At 42.5% G+C, this 14359-nt stretch overlaps 1 long non-coding RNA gene across 1 annotated transcript; it reads right to left on the bottom strand.

Annotated features, from left to right (window-relative positions):
• Window positions 1-591: 591 nt before the first annotated feature.
• LOC148149545 (uncharacterized) lies at window positions 592-12811 on the bottom strand. Its single transcript, XR_015757513.1, has 3 exons — window positions 12742-12811; window positions 11905-12045; window positions 592-746 (listed from the first exon to the last, which is right to left on the bottom strand). It is a non-coding gene; the product is annotated as an uncharacterized LOC148149545 (long non-coding RNA).
• Window positions 12812-14359: the final 1548 nt, after the last annotated feature.

The raw sequence follows: 14359 nt of genomic DNA, 5'->3' as shown, positions 1-14359 counted from the left end.
TGTCAAATCTGTTCTCATCTTGATAATTTTTAGCTAAACAAAGAACTGGAAATCAGAAACACAAGCAGAAGTTAATGGAAAAACTCAGCAGGTCTCACAGCATCTGTGCATCAGTTCTGAGGAAAGTCACTGGACCTGAAACGTTAACCCTGCTTTCTCTCTACAGGTACTGCCAGACCTCCTGAGATTTTCCAGTGATTTGTTTATGTTTTACTTTCAGCTAGGCATACTTCCCAGTCTCCTCACTGATCTTCCAAGGTCCAAACTAAACAACCACCAACTCTGCCAAAGCTCAGCTGTGACATTCACTCAATATAAAGTCCCTGCCATCAAAGGCATCCATAGGCATAGTTTCCCAGTACATTGATATCAATGTCTCATTCTCATTAGTTTTGGCCTCCATGATCTCTTCCAGGTCTGCTTCCCATCTAACACCCAATGCTATTTGACAGTGCATTCCCTGATCCCTCCATCAGTGACAAAGAATGATGGCCTTGCATATTTTTTCTGTATCTCTTGTCTCTGCTAGCAGGTTAAAGAACAAACATAAAGTTTATCTACAAATAACTGTACCACACAGGTGAACAGACACATTTATTAGTTGACCTCAATGTAAAAGTAGCAAGAGCATGGAAGGGCCAAGGTTTTCGCTCATGACTGTGATTCAGCTCCTCCATTTGAGAGGTATGTCTTCCTGCGTGGCTTCATTCAAATGAGGACATGATCAGATTCAACTGCAATTCACCCTGTGGTCAAGAAAGATGCCAACACTCAGTCAATACGCTTTCAAAAGAGAATCAGGCAATTCTCTCTCTTTAGATAATTGTTGAGCTATAGGAAAAAGATGAGGTAGAGGGATGAGGATGTTTACCGTTGTAAAAAGCAATGGGGTGAATAGTTATCACATAAGAAGCCATTCCAATAGTTACTTCAGCAAGACACTGGAGACCAACTGAGATACAAGGAAAAGCACACCAGCAGTGAGTTTCTTTGTTAAGACAAGTTTGTGAATGACAGATTGTTGTCTACAACTTGCCTTAAAAAATGACAAAATACTTTATTCATATTTTATGGGAGAAACTGAATTCAAGGCATTGATAGGTCTCAAATTCATTTCTGCAATTCTAAATGTAGAGAATTGTTGTTCTTACTTTTCTAAAATCGAAAATGCTGAACAGAAACTGGTTTCCTGTCAAAATAACAAAGAAAAGTTTGCAGGTAACCACACCATAATACGTCTGCATGCCTCCAACAGACTTAATGAAGATTTAATGCTGAAAAATTGGAGGGTAGGTCATTTCATCTCCTCTTTCAGCCAACAAGTGCTAGCAGGGGCCTGAATTTAAAGAAGCATTTTGGATGATGATGCAAAACATTACACAAAAAATAATATCAAATGATTCAGTGTCATGGAATATTGCTTTTTACCAAAGTCCTCAATCCTGCAAATTTACAAACCATAACAGCATCACTGTGGTATGGTGAGGCATGTAACTTCTCAGAACAGGAAACAAAATGAGAGGGTAAGCACTTGTTCAAACCTATTGGTGGTTGGTATAGTGCGGTTCAAGAGTCTATTGGAACAAGTTGCCCATTTACACTGTTACTTTAGTTCGAACAGGCCCCAGAGAAAAGGAGTGAAACCAGCAATGACAATGACAAGGCTATCAGTGCTTGACATTGTTAAAAGGTAAATCTAGCCGCAAATTTTGTTTTACACAAATGCACAACTAATCAGTCATCCAAAAATCACTTTAAGAAATGTTGTATTCTGATGAAGGATCATTGGACTCAATGTTTTGTTTTCTGTACAGATGCTGCCAGACTTGCTGAGTTTCCCCAGCACTTTGTTTTTTTTTCAGATTTCCAGTATCTGCAATACGTAAGGAACACCTGCTCCTGATCAAGGTGCTCTTGATTGAATTCGTAACCTATGGACTTGGCATTCAGTGATGTCAGCCTCATTTACTTGCCTGTTAGTTCCATTCTAAAACACTTGAAGAAGTTAGGGCTACTGCAGTCAGGGGTTGCCGATTTTTAATAGCACAACAAATGATCCACCTCACTGGCGCTGGATAGGTTAGTTTTCACATGGAGTCTCATTTCCAAAAAGGGTGTTAATGCTGGAAAGTTTGTAGAAGATAAAGTTAGAGGTGTACAACATTTGCCTAACCTGTGCATGCTGCCCAGTTTTCACAATTAATCTAGTCCTTCTTAGATTAACTAGCCACAAAACGACATGACCCTCTCTCACTAGTATCCTTACATGCAGATAAGGATGGACACCACTTTGACTGGGACAACACATCCATCGTAGGACAAGCCAAACAGAGACAGGCACGATAATTCCTAGAAGCATGGCATTCCAACCGGAACTTTATCAACAAACACATTGACTTGGACCCCATTCACCACACCCTGAGAAAAAGAACAGGAAATGACATCACCACAGGAAGTGATATCAACAACCCAAAGAAACCCAAACATATAAGTAGAAAGCAGGAATCATTGGCAGTGCTTCGTCTGGAGACTCACTGAAGATGTTACCTAGTATGGTGATGAAACATCTGAAAATGAATCTTCCAGCTCAAGGAGCAAACCTACATCCAGAACCTCAACCTGAGCTACAAATCTTCTCAGAACTTGCTAATCTTTCTTACTATCTCTTCCCTTTACATCTACTCTGTATTTCCCAATCTTTACTTTACTTTCTCAAGATGATTCATATCTCATTTATATTTCTTACTTGATACTTACTTCAAGGTTTGGAGTGTAGATGGTTTAGTGAAAATTTTTCAGTCTGATTGATTGGACAACCTTGCTATATCATGACTGTCTCTCTGATGCCACATATCTCCTGTGTAGGTCACCACATAAAAACAGACAATTCGATTAGAGGACATCTTTACTGACAAACCCATGAAGACTCAGTAGGTAATTATCAGTGAAGTGAGTTATGTGTGTTGGCCCTTCACTGTGAGCAAAATCTGGGCTATTATGTTCCATATGTCTTAAAATTTCCATTCTCAAATTTGTAACGAAAGCAAGTGGAAACTTTACACATTGTCATAGTACCTCTGCCAGTGGAGATGCAGGATAATATGTTTATGTAGGTAGCTACCATTATAATTTGAACACGCATTTACCACGGAATTGTCAAAATAAGGGTGGACCATATTACATTACGATGCATTGCATCAATACATCCTGATCCAAATACAGTATCCCACTTTAATGCCACTCAAATACTGTGTTTTACCTACCCCATATAAAGACATCTACTGGTATATGTAAAGAAAAAAGAATTAAAATCATGGTGGATTTTGAAAACAGCTACTTCTTTTTATCACGAAAGGCTAGTATTATTTCTAGTTTTAGCTTTAGAAAAATCACCCAAGACTCATGTCTCAAGGTGTTATGATAACCCACAGGGGCAGCACGGTGGCTCAGTGGTTAGCACTGCTGCTTAACTGCACCAGGGTCCCAGGTTTGATTCCAGCCTCGGGTGATTGTGTGGAGTTTGCACATTCTCCCCGTGTCTGTGTGGGTGTCCACTGGGTGCTCCGGTTTCCTCCCACAGTCCAAAGATGTGCAGGTCAGATGAATTGGCCATGCTAAATTACCCATAGGTTAAGTTCATTAGTCAGAGGGAAATGGGTCTGGGTGGGTTACTCTTCAGAAGATCAATGTGGACTGGTTGGCCCGAAGGGCCTGTTTCCACACTGTAGGGAATCTGATCTAATAAAGTAAGTGAATCCCCTGTTGAGTTCATTTTAAAATTAATAAAAATACTTTTTAGTGAAAGAGGAACTGGGCAGACATTTGACAGAATGTGAGTTTTGGTTGCAACAGTTGATTAATTTGTAGATCATATAACAGCTGGGAGGAAATAGGTGAATACAAGCACCACAATCTTGTTTATCAGTTTCCGTCCTCTCTCTCACTTTCTGGAATTGCAACTTTCCCTGTAGTTCTATTTCTTTAGCTTCAGTCTTAATCCAGTAATTTCTATTTCATCCTATGTTAGAAATCCATATTGTGAAATTCCCTCCCAGTCTATACCACTGCACCTCTCTCAACAATTTTAACTTCCTCCTTAAAATATATCTTTTGACTAACCTACCTCTGGAATGCATGGTGCCAAAAGAGTAGGAATATAGACTTGAGGTACGCTTGGATAAGATTTTTAAGATTAACACTTGTGACAAGTAAGTAAGAATCCTTCTTGAGAAGGTAGGAACAAATTACTGCAGATGCTGGAATCTGTACTGAAAACAACAAACGCTGGAGATCACAGTGGGTCAGACAGCATACATGGAGAGCGAGCAAACTAATGTTTTGAGATCAGATTGCTCTTCTTCAGAGCTGAAGTGAAGTGTGGAGGGGGCAGCATTTATGCTATGGGGCGGGGAGGTGCTGGGAGTCGTGGGTGGTGGGTGTCGGGTGCTGGTGGAGAAAAGATGTTGATAGTTCAGACTAAGTGATCAGAATGTGAGAATGGCAGAACAATGGTGTGTCGCCTGCCAGACTTGAAAAGACAGTATGTGGGATGGGGGAAGGGAGGATGTGATAACAAGTTAAAAGAAAAGGAAGAAATGTTCACAATTTAATGTTGTTGAACTCAATATTAAGTCCAGAAGGCAATAAAGAGCCTAGATTCTGGATCAGTGATGCTGGAAGAGCACAGCAATTCAGGCAGCATCCGAAAAGCTTCGAAATCGACGTAAAGAGCCTAGCCTGGCGATGAGATATTGTTCCTCCAGTTTGCGCTGTGATTCTCTGGAGGCGAGCTGAGTTAAAATTACTGGCTGCATGAAGGTTGGGGTCCTGTTTGTGCACAGACTGGAGGTATTCCGCAAAACAGTCATCCAGCCTGCATTTGGTTTCCCCAATGTAGAGTAGGCCACATTGGGTGCAGCAAATACAATACATCAGACTGGAGGAGGTACAGGTGAAATGCTGCTTCACCTGGAAAGACTGTTTAGGCCTTTGGATGATGAGCAGGGAGGAGGTAGGAGGGCAGATGTTGCACCACCTGCGGTATCGTGAGAAGGTACTGTGGAAAGAGGTGGTGGGGTGGGGGGGGTTGGTGTTGGCGGTTGTGGAATGGACTCGTGTCTCTGAGGGAACAATCCCTGCAAAATGCAGACAGGGAATGAGGGGAAGATGTATTTGGTGTTCTGCTGTTGCTGTCTGAAATGGTGAATAATTGTTTGAATGCAGAGGCTGGTGGAATGAAAAATGAGGAGAAGGGGAACCTGATCACGCTGAATGATGGGACGGGGCAAGGGCAGAAGCATGTGTGATGGGATGGATGCGGTTGAGGGCCCTGTCACCACAGTGGGTGGGAAACCACAGTTATAAAAGCAAACCATGTCAGTAGCACTGTTTTGGAAGGTGGCATCATCCGAACAGATGTGAAGGAACTGGAGGAAGGGGATGGAGTCCTTGCAGGATGTGCGATGTGATGAAGGTAGCTATGGGAATCAGTGGCTTTGTAGTGGTAACAGAGGTCTAGAAAAGGAAGTGTTGGAGATGGGCAATGTGTAAGCTATAGAGGGCTGGAAATTGGAGGCAAAATGAAAGAAGCTTTCAGTGTCCTGGCGGGAGCATGACGTGGCCCTGATCACTTAATCTGAATTATCAACATCTTTTCTTAACCAGCACCCTATGCCCACTACTCCACTTCTGCACCCCCCACCCCTAAACTATAACATAAATGCTGTCCCTCCACACTTTACTTCAGCTCTGAAGAGTCATCTAGACTCAATGTTAATTTGGTCTCTCTGTGGATGTTTTCTGACCTGCTGTGACCTCCAGCATTTGTTGTTGTTCTTGAGAAGGTGGCACGGTGGCTCGGTGGTTAGCATTGTTACCTCACAGGGACCCAGGTTCAATTCCTGCCTCAGGTAACTGTCTGTGTGGACATTCTCCCCGTGTCTGTGGTTTCCTCCCACAGTCCAAAGATGTGCAGGTTAGGTGAATTGGCCATGCTAAATTGCCTGTAGTGTTAGGTGCATTAGTCAGGAGTCAATGTAGGGGAATGGGTCTGGGTGGGTTGCTGTTCGGAGGGTCGATGTGGACTTTTTGGGCTGAAGGGCCTGTTTCCACACTGTAGGGAATCTAATCTAATACCTACTTGCAGGCTGGTGAAAGAGGGTGTTTGGGACAATTTCTGAGACAAGGAAAGACCATGCTAAAGGATTTACCTATACCCATCTGAAATGATGCCAATGTTCTTGCAGTGAAGATCAGTAAAACTGTTGGTGGACAAACAGTAATGATGAGTGTGGAGAAAGTCTTTCCCTGAGACTAGAGGTTGAGCAGTGTAAATAAAACAAATTGAGGAGGAAACAAATGAGGGAGGCAATTGTGAGTACAAGGAAGCAAATGAGCTATAAGGCAGTGATTATTGTAAGGCAGGCAAGAGAGAAAGCCAGAAACAAGGACACACTCCATGGTGGGCTTCTTTTGTACTTTATACTCTGACTCGACAAGGATCAGGATTTTTTTAAAAGGTTAGAGATAGGATTTAAACCAAATTTGGAAAATTTCGGCCTCAGTGATATATGAGATAGTGGTGATAACAGAGATATTGTTGGTATTTAGATAGTACTGGCCTCTTAATATTTCTGTTTAATGTATTTTCAAGAGCCAAGATAAGGGGGGTAAAAGTGATTGGGCTGATAGTAACACAGTGGTGCAGCATAAAGATCTCATTGCTGTTATAAAAGACGCTAGGAGAACTAATTCATTTTATAGTGTTATTACATGTTATGATATCATCCTGTTTAAGTGGAGGAAGGGAATTAATATGTGCATGCAAGTAATTGCTGTCAGTGGAGGTGGGGACACAAACTGCATTATGGATCCTCACTACAGCTTATCCTGGTGTAAAATCCATCTGATTTCTTTTGCCACCTTTCTCTCTTCTAGGAGAGATCTATAAGAGCCTGATTTGGTCTATTATGGTAGAGGAATACCACCTGGTAGTTTGATGCAAAGAGGCTCTTGTTTTAAATCAAAATGGAGTCAATTGCATCTCAACAACTATATACAAATTATATTAGCATGACGGGCATTGTTGCTAATACCATGACAAAGACTTATGTTGGCTCTTATACCTATGAGATCCAAAAGTGTTGCCACCTTGCCCGAGTTTATATGACATCATATTTGTCAGTAGTTAATGCTTAACCCTTTCTTACACTTGCACTCATATCAACAGACCACAAGAAATAGGGAGGTAAAAACAATGACTGCAGATGCTGGAAACCAGATTCTGGATTAGTGGTGCTGGAAGAGCACAGCAGTTCAGGCAGCATCCGAGGAGCTTCGAAATCGATGTTTCGGGCAAAAGCCCTTCATCAGGAATAAAGGCAGTGAGCCTGAAGCGTGGAGAGATAAGCTAGAGGAGGGTGGGAGTGGGGAGAAAGTAGCATAGAGTACAATGGGTGAGTGAGGAAGGGGATGATGGTGATAGGTCAGGGCGGAGAGGGTGGAGTGGATAGGTGGAAAAGGAGATAGGCAGGTAGGACAAGTCAGGACAAGTCATGGGGACAGTGCTGAGCTGGAAGTTTGGAACTAGGGTGAGGTGGGGGGAGGGGAAATGAGGAAACTGTTGAAGTCCACATTGATGCCCTGGGGTTGAAGTGTTCCGAGGCGGAAGGTGAGGCGTTCTTCCTCCAGGTGTCTGGTGGTGAGGGAGCGGCAGTGAAGGAGGCCCAGGACCTCCATGTCCTCGGCAGAGTGTGGGGGGGGAGTTGAAATGTTGGGCCACGGGGCAGTGTGGTTGATTGGTGCGGGTGTCCCGGAGATGTTCCCTAAAGCGCTCTGCTAGGAGGCGTCCAGTCTCCCCAATATAGAGGAGACCACATCGGGAGCAACCGATACAATAAATAATATTAGTGGATGTGCAAGTAAAACTTTGGATGTGGAAGACTCCTTTAGGGCCTTGGATAGAGGTGAGGGAGGAGGTGTGGGCGCAGGTTTTACAGTTCCTGCGGTGGCAGGTGAAAGTGCCAGGATGGGAGGGTGGGTTGTAGGGGGGCGGGGACCTGACCAGGTAGTCACGGAGGGAACGGTCTTTGCGGAAGGCGGAAAGGGGTGGTGAGGGAAATAAATCCCTGGTGGTGGGGTCCGTTTGGAGGTGGCGGAAATGTCGGCGGTTGATTTAGTTTATGCGAAGGTTGGTAGGGTGGAAGGTGAGCACCAGAGGCATTCTGTCCTTGTTATGGTTGGAGGGGTGGGGTCTGAGGGCGGAGGTGCGGGATGTAGACGAGATGCGTTGGAGGGCATCTTTAACCACGTGGGAAGGGAAATTGCAGTCTTTAAAGAAGGAGGCCATCTGGTGTGTTCTGTGGTGGAACTGGTCCTCCTGAGAGCAGATACAGCGGAGGTGGAGGAATTGGGAATATGGGATGGCATTTTTGCAAGAGGGAGGGTGGGAAGAGGTGTAATCCAGGTAGCTGTGGGATTCGGTGGGTTTGTAAAAAAAGTCAGTGTCAAGTCGGTCGACATTAATGGAGATGGAGAGGCCCAGGAAAGGGAGGGAGGTGTCAGGGATGGTCCAGGTAAATTTAAGGTCAGGGTGGAACGTGTTGGTGAAGTTGATGAATTGGTCAACCTCCTCGCGGGAGCACGAGGTGGTGCCAATGCAGTCATCAATGTAGCGGAGGAAGTGGTGGGAAGTGGTGCCGGTGTAATTACGGAAGATCAACTGCTCTACGTAGCCAACAAAGAGACAGGCATAGCTGGGGCCCATACATGTGCCCATGGCTACCCCTTTGGTCTGGAGGAAGTGGGAGGATTCAAAGGAGAAATTGTTAAGGGTGAGGAACAGGGTAGGCACTTTGACCCCTCAAGCCTGCGCCATCTTTCAATGGGATCATGACTGATCCAATATTATACATGTCCACTTTCTTGCTCCTTTCCCTGTAACCCATGATCCGCTACTGATCAAGAATCTATCTCAACCTTAAATATACTCAAGGACTCTTCCCCCACCGCTGTCTGTGGCAAGAAGATCTAAATGCCCTCAATAGTTTGAGGAGAGAAATTCTTCCTCAGCCTTAAATTGGTGCCTTCTGTCCTAGATTATCCCATGAGGGCAAACATCCTGTTACTGTGTTGTACCCCTTTCAAGAATCCTATTTGTTTCATTGAGTTCACTTTTTGTCTTTCTAAATTCCAACATGTTTCAGGACAGTTGGTACATTATACAATCTGCAACACTAATCTGCAGACCTGAATGAGTTGACATTATTCGCAGCCCCCATCTGTATTCCAAGGAAAATGTCCTGACGCTGCTAGTATTTTTGTTCTAGATTTTGTGGTTGATGGTGAAGCAATGGTGCTTGCTTCTGACTTTGAATAAATTCCATAAGGACCTTGTAATCTCCGTGGTGTGGATTTCCCCTTTCCTGATACAAGTTGGAATCCGTCACCAAGTCAAAGGGATTTCCAGCTGCCCAGCAACAAGATGGTCAGCAAGTTGGTTAAGCAGTCATCCCAGAAAACAAAACAGGACGTAAAATACACTGAATTTATCACTTTGAATTAAATTTTACAGATCATAAAGGGTTAGGACATACACAAAGGATTATTGTAGAAGATGAATTGTCAAAACTTTTAACTTTATCGTGAGGTTTTCCAATCATTAAGAAATTTGACATTCCACAAATTTGTCTTTTAGCCTTTGCAGCTGTTCAGCAGTAGTTATAAAACTTTTGCGCACCATTTTAAAAATCAAGTTACACCTCACTCAGCATCTTCACTGGCTTTTACAGAGTCAATATCACCTGTTGAAAAAGAGTAGAATCATTGATAGCAGCTTCTGCATTCCCACCTTTGACAGGCTAAATTTCCAGACTCCAGAAATAGCTGTCAATTTCAGAAGGAGCTCTTGACAGTTTCAAGATGCTTACAACAGCAAACTTTGGAGTTTTTAAAGCTTTCTTCCAGGGAGACCAAACAGTCAGAAAAAGGCTTTATAGGTCATGGTCATGGAAATTGTCTGCTGTTTTTAGTAATGTTTTCTTTTCAGCTGTAAGTGCCAGGTGCCTGCAATTGTATCACCTTGAGGTGGGACAAAGAAATATGAGCAGTCTAGTGCAGGGTGTATTGACTGATCTGCACCTTCCTGTCTGCTGCTTTCCTTAAAGCCTGCTGTTATAATCTGCTGCCAGAATTAGTTTCCATATAAAAACTTCATCCTGGGGCACAACTTTACTGGCCCCCATGGCAGCGGCAGGATCAATGATGGAGAGGGGCGAAGGCTGGCAACTAGCAGCGTCAGGACATTTTCCGTGCACACTTACAACCAGGATAGTTTCTCAGTGGACAGGACTGCAGATGAGCTCCCTGCAACTAAGAGAAAGGAAGTTGATGTGCATACCCAGAAAGGAAAGCCAGTAGTATGGGACCAGGATATTATACAGTCTGTATGCCATAAGTTTACTGCCTATGGTGCTATATGTAGGTCCTGTCTGATAGATTCTCTGTGTTTTTGGGTGAGTCGGGGAGGGGTGCAGAGTGGGGAAGCACACAAAGAGAACATAGATATGAAAGTCTGCATATGTGAATTTGTGTTGCTGCATGTGTACATGGCAACATCAATTGCAGCACTCCTTTAAAAATTTGAGAGATATTTTCCAAAGAATATAAATGGATCTGTCCTGTATTAACTTGGAACTCCATACGATAACAGCTAGCATCTTTACAAACATTGAGTTCATCTTTAAACCAAGGACAGTCTCCTGTTTACATTCTATTATGTGGTACATGCTTTCGAGCTAGAGAGCTGCTGAGAGATTTCAATGTTTAGCCCACCTATGTAATGCAAGAGATACTTCAAGAAACATTACGTATTCAAAGTAAGAGAGAATAATTACCACCCTATGATGTGAGTATAGAAGTTCAGCCCTGGGCACTCTGCCTGTGCCAATAAATGTGGGTGAAGGGTCTGCAGTCACTTACGCTCATCTCGGCAGTACTTGACTGATTAGATCCTTGGCCTATGGAGGTCATGCTGCAACAGGAGGCTAAAACATTTGGCACGCCCATAAAGATTCTTACCAATTTTTATGGATGCACCACAGAAAGCATCCTATCTGGATGCATCACAGCTTGATATGGCAAATGCTTTGCCCAAGACTGTAAAAAATGAGAGAGTTGTGAACGCAGCCCAGTCCAACATGCACACCAGCCTTCTTTCCATTGACTCCGTCTACACTTCCTGCTGCCTTGGGAAAGCAACCAACTTAATTAAAGACCCCTCCCACTCTAATTGTACTCCGTTCCATCCTCTTTCATCAGGTAGAAGATACAAAAGCTTGAAAACACATGCTAACAGATTCAAGAACAGCTTCTTCCCCATTGTCAGGTTTTTGATTGGCATCTCATATTAAAGTTAATTTTTCTCTGCATCTCTGTAGCTGTAGTATTATATCCTGTGTTCCATTCTATTACCCTGATGTATTTATATAACGTGACAATTTGTCTTGACAGCATGCAAAACAATACTTTTCCATGTATCTCAGTACATGACAATAATCAAATCCAATTAAAAGAATATTTTGTATTCTGTTCCTCCCCAGATGCTGCACCCTGACCTGAAGCAAAAATTCAAAGTAGCAGTCAATGAATTTGGCAATGAAATAGCTCCAGCTGTGTGCAGCTCTGGAGTGCCCCTTCAGGTGGAATTTCAGGTCATGATACAGGTCCTGTCTGTTCTGGAGGTGACCGATCATTTTTGTGACCTTTCTGTAGTTCACGTTTCAAGGCCTCCAGCTGGTGTATGAGGACTTCCTTCTCTATTTCAATCTGTGTAAACTCAGGTTGCCTTTCCTACCATCCAGGTTCAACCACCTTTGTTGGAGAGGACATTTTGTTCACAACACATACCTACGTCATAGAACGGAGGGAGAGAGCTCTGTGGCACAATGGCTCTGTTTCCACTCCTGGAGCAGAGCTGGACATTCCTGCCAAGAAAATGTCTGTAAAGTTCTGCCAAGATTTCTTCTGGGTGCTGTCTGCCTGGCCATTCTATATATCAGCAAAGAGAAATCAAAGGTTACAGTTTTGAATTGTAATTAGATGTGCAGTTTGATATACCATGTGCTATTAGCAAAGGTTGTGTCTGCAGTTCTGTAATACATGCCCTTGAGTTTGTAATACCTTCAAAAAACTGAGTGGCTTAAACACTTATGCTGGTTACAGTTGTAGCCTCAAATGCACTCTTCACCTGCATGGTTCTGCTCACATCAGGGACATAATGAATGCTTTCCAAGTCTAAACAGCTATCCTAAATGGGACAATTCATCAGCCTGTACTTATCCCATTCTGTCCTGATCTCTTTGTGGGGTCTCCGAAGATGGGTTGCCGAAGAATTATAATCAGTCGCGTTGGGATTGGCACATTCTGCTACATTAAATGATCAGGTTTAACTGCAAACAAGGTGTTTTGTCAGGGTTTTACAAATAATCCATGAAGTCATAATGCCTGTTACAAAAACCATATACTGAAAATTATATATAAAAAGACAAAATTAACAATAATATGAACATCAGGCTAATGTCCTGAAAGGATATCTCTTGATCCTAATATGTTAGCAATAGAAATAGTAATGAATATAAAAATTTACAGCAGCTAACAGTCAAAAAGTGCAAATTGCAAACTCTAATGCATTCAGTAGTCAAGAGTTAGTAACAATCTCAACTTTATGCAAAGTAACACCTGAACCTTGCGTCATGGAATACAGTCTGGATCACCAAGGTACTGGAAATATAAACTGTCGAAAAATGAAGAAGCAAAGTTGTCTATGCAGTGATCAGTCATACCAGAATGTAAATGTCATAGTTGTTTGCAGCGTTGCGCACGTCAAGCCCTCCGGTCATGTCATTGTTAGCATGTAATAGCATGCAGGATTTCAAGAAACCCTTTGCCAAGAAATTCGACCTGGTAAACGCTTAGTTCCTTGGAGTGTTGATTTCTCACATGAACTCCACCAGCTTTTTCATTGGTTTAGAATAATGGAAAATTTGTTATGGAATGGAAGGAATTAGGTAATGTCATTTTGTTAAGAGTGAAGCAAGGCATTTTCTGAAAGTCACCAAAATTAATATTGACCTTGTAGCTCACTCTTTACCTGTTATTTTTAAAAACCTATGCTTTGAATAATATTATGTAATTTTTATTCTTTTCAGGCAGTTGACTGGTTTGTTCTGGGTCTGTGCTGCAAACAAAGCTCGAGGTGAGATTTATATCCTATTCAAACCTTGCATTTGACATCACGACGTTACTCAATGGCTTTGGTATTCGTCCACCATGGCAAGATAGATGATGATTGATGGAAGCTGGGAGTGGTTACAGCCTCAGCAATATTGGAAATGTTCACTGCCTTTTATTACAATGGCAGAAACTGTGGCATCTGAGCCCTTAGGGAAGTGGAACACAGTTAATATGTTTAAATTTGCCTCATAAAGTGCAATTTGAAACCTGATTTAAAATTCACTGTTGCTGCACAAATTTCCCAGGGGTCAGGAAACCAGGCAGTGAAAAGTAAGCATGTGGACCAGCTCCATAAAGTCAGTGCTGATGTGATTTTTGCCTCTAACAGGGTATTTTAACTGATGCAATAATGTTTATGTTAGCTCGATGTCAAATATTGTGGTGTTGAAGAATCTAACAAATATTTATTATATCTGACTACCATGCACAAACATTAAATTACAACAGAAAGCATTGAGCAACATGCTTTCAGCAATGTGTCATCCTTAAAGTGATCTCAACTTAAGGTATATGAGATCTATCTACCCTCTGGTCACATATTATCATAATGAAACCATGAGTATGCCTCTTAAAGGTATTATAACATAGTAACCATGAAATATAGCACAATCTTTTCCAACATTCCTTGTGAGCCAGGTCGAAAAACTAACATATATAGCACAGTTGGCCGTGTGAATCTATCACCATTCCTGGAAGAGCGGATACCAAAATATCTTCATGTGCAACATTTAACAAGTATAAACCTGCATTGAAAGTGTGTTTTTGTGCTTCTCCCGACCGTAGTATGTGCCCCATTGGATGGTGGTCAACACAGCTGCTATGTCCAACTTCAATAATAGTGCCTAGCCTCACCATAATCCAGATGTAATAGGCACATAGCTGTTGATGTGTTGAGGATATGCTTCCTAACAATCATCTTGAAGTGTAAACACAAATCTGCTGAATGTTGAATTTGAGACTTGATGGATATGTATGGACCTAGTGAGCAACAGTAAACAGGGAGAGGGACTTATTCTGGGTGATGGGGCTCTTGTTCACCAGACAGTGAGCTGGCAAGACCCCGCACACC

This window comes from Chiloscyllium plagiosum, unplaced genomic scaffold (assembly GCF_037043375.1).
Source record: "Chiloscyllium plagiosum isolate Xiang-an unplaced genomic scaffold, Cpla_swu_hap1 HiC_scaffold_7, whole genome shotgun sequence".
In the NCBI taxonomy this organism is placed as follows: domain Eukaryota; kingdom Metazoa; phylum Chordata; class Chondrichthyes; order Orectolobiformes; family Hemiscylliidae; genus Chiloscyllium; species Chiloscyllium plagiosum.
The sequence above is the reverse complement of the archived record's forward strand: the minus strand, read 5'-3'. Positions and strand labels throughout refer to the sequence as shown.